Source organism: Chrysochloris asiatica, unplaced genomic scaffold, assembly GCF_000296735.1.
Source record: "Chrysochloris asiatica unplaced genomic scaffold, ChrAsi1.0 scaffold00109, whole genome shotgun sequence".
Taxonomy (NCBI): Eukaryota; Metazoa; Chordata; class Mammalia; order Afrosoricida; family Chrysochloridae; genus Chrysochloris; species Chrysochloris asiatica.
In genome coordinates this window covers 6,673,239-6,675,104 of record NW_006408627.1, presented here as the reverse complement: position 1 = coordinate 6,675,104, position 1,866 = coordinate 6,673,239, and the positions used below count along the sequence as shown (strand labels likewise).

The window sequence follows — 1,866 nt, the reverse complement described above, 5'->3', positions numbered from 1 at the left end:
GTTTGTCCTGAAAGGACTTGTCTATCCATGTCAGAATCTGTCCCTGAGTTCTTTGATGCCCAAGAGGTGCTCCCCTCTGCAAGTTCATCAGAGAATGAAGCATCAGATGATTAGTCTTACATCAATGATTTGAGTGACAATATATCTGAAGACAATACCAGTATTGTGGACAACATTTCTTGGCAAATCCTCAATGGGGAGCTAACAGGAGGGGCTTTCAGAAATGGACGTCGAACGTGTCTCCCAGCTCCCTGCCCTGATACCAGTAACATCAACTTGTGGAATACCTTAAGGAACAATATTGGTAAAGACCTTTCTAAAGTTTCTATGCCTGTGGAACTAAATGAGCCTCTCAACACGCTACAGCATCTCTGTGAGGAAATTGAATACAGTGAGCTCCTGGATAAGGCCTCAGAAACTGATGATCCCTATGAGCTCATGCTTCTCATTGCTGCATTTGCAGTGTTAGGATATTGCTCCACCTATTTCAGAGCAGGTAGCGTAGTGGTTACGAATTGGGCTGCGAACCTTAAGGTCAGTGGTTCGAAACTACCAGCCGCTCCGTGGGAGAAAGATGAGGCTTTCTACTCCCGTAAAGATTTACACCCTCGGAAACCCTGTACAGGGTCGCTATGGGTCGGAACCGACTCGATGGCACTTAACAACAACAACAACAATTTCAGAGCAGGAAGTAAGCCATTCAACCCTGTCCTTGGGGAGACTTATGGATGTATTAGAGAAGACAAGGGATTCCGATTTTTCTCTGAACATGTTAGCCACCATCTACCTGTTTCTGCCTGTCACTGTGAATCAAAGAATTTTGTGTTTTGGCAAGATATCAGATGGAAAAACAAGTTCTGGGGGAAGTCAATGGAAATCCTGCCTGTTGGAACACTGAATGGCATGCTTCCAAAATATGGAGATTGTTATGTGTGGAATAAAGTCACCAGGAGTATGCACAACATTCTCAGTGGGAGGAGATGGATAGAGCATTATGGAGAAATCACCATTTGAAATACCAAAAGCAGTGTTTGCATTTGCAAACTCACATTCTTCAAGGTGAATTATTGGAATCCCAACGTGAATGAAGTCCACGGTGTTGTGATGGATCAGGAGGGAAAGATGGTACATCGGCTGTTTGGGAAATGGCGTGAAGGACTCTACTGTGGTGTGGCCCCTTCTGCAAAGTGCATCTGGAGACCAGGTTCCATGCCAATCAATTATGAGCTCTACTACGAGATTTGCTATTGAGTTCAATGAGTTAGATCCTGTACTGAAAGACCTCTTTCCACGACAGATGCACGATTCCAGCCCAATCAGAGATTTTTGGAAGAAGGAAATTTGGAAGCAGCCACAGCAGAGAAACAAAGAATAGAGGAACTTCAGCAATCTCAAAGACAGTACATGGAAGAAAACAACCTTGAACACATACCAAACAACCTTGAACAACCTTGAACACATATCAATGCCAATCAAAGAGAAGCCTGGGTTTCTAATGACTTTTGGGAGCTGCAGAAAGACCCTGGGCTTAGTAAAGTAGACAGCCCTGTTCTTTGGTAAACCGGAAATGTAGAGCTAGCCAACATTTCACACTCGGAATGAATAAATAACTATGAACAATTATGTTCTTATAGCTAAGCATGGTTTGTGGGTCTACCATTTGCTTTTCTATTCATCTTTAGAATGGACTTTCAGAAATGCATTAGACAAGGCCCCTAACCACTTTTGGATCCTTTCTGTTTTGCTGCAACCATATTCCTTAATATAAGTGAAGAGGACTTGAAACATTTACTTATGAAGATCAAAGAGCACAGCCTTCGATATGGATTACATCTCAATGTCAAGAAAACAAAAATCCTCACCACT

General features: G+C 42.8%; 1 pseudogene; it reads left to right on the top strand.

Moving 5' to 3' along the window:
- LOC102812928 overlaps positions 1-1,560 on the top strand; it is a 31,449-nt pseudogene extending 29,889 nt beyond the window's left edge.
- The last annotated feature ends 306 nt before the right edge of the window (positions 1,561-1,866 follow it).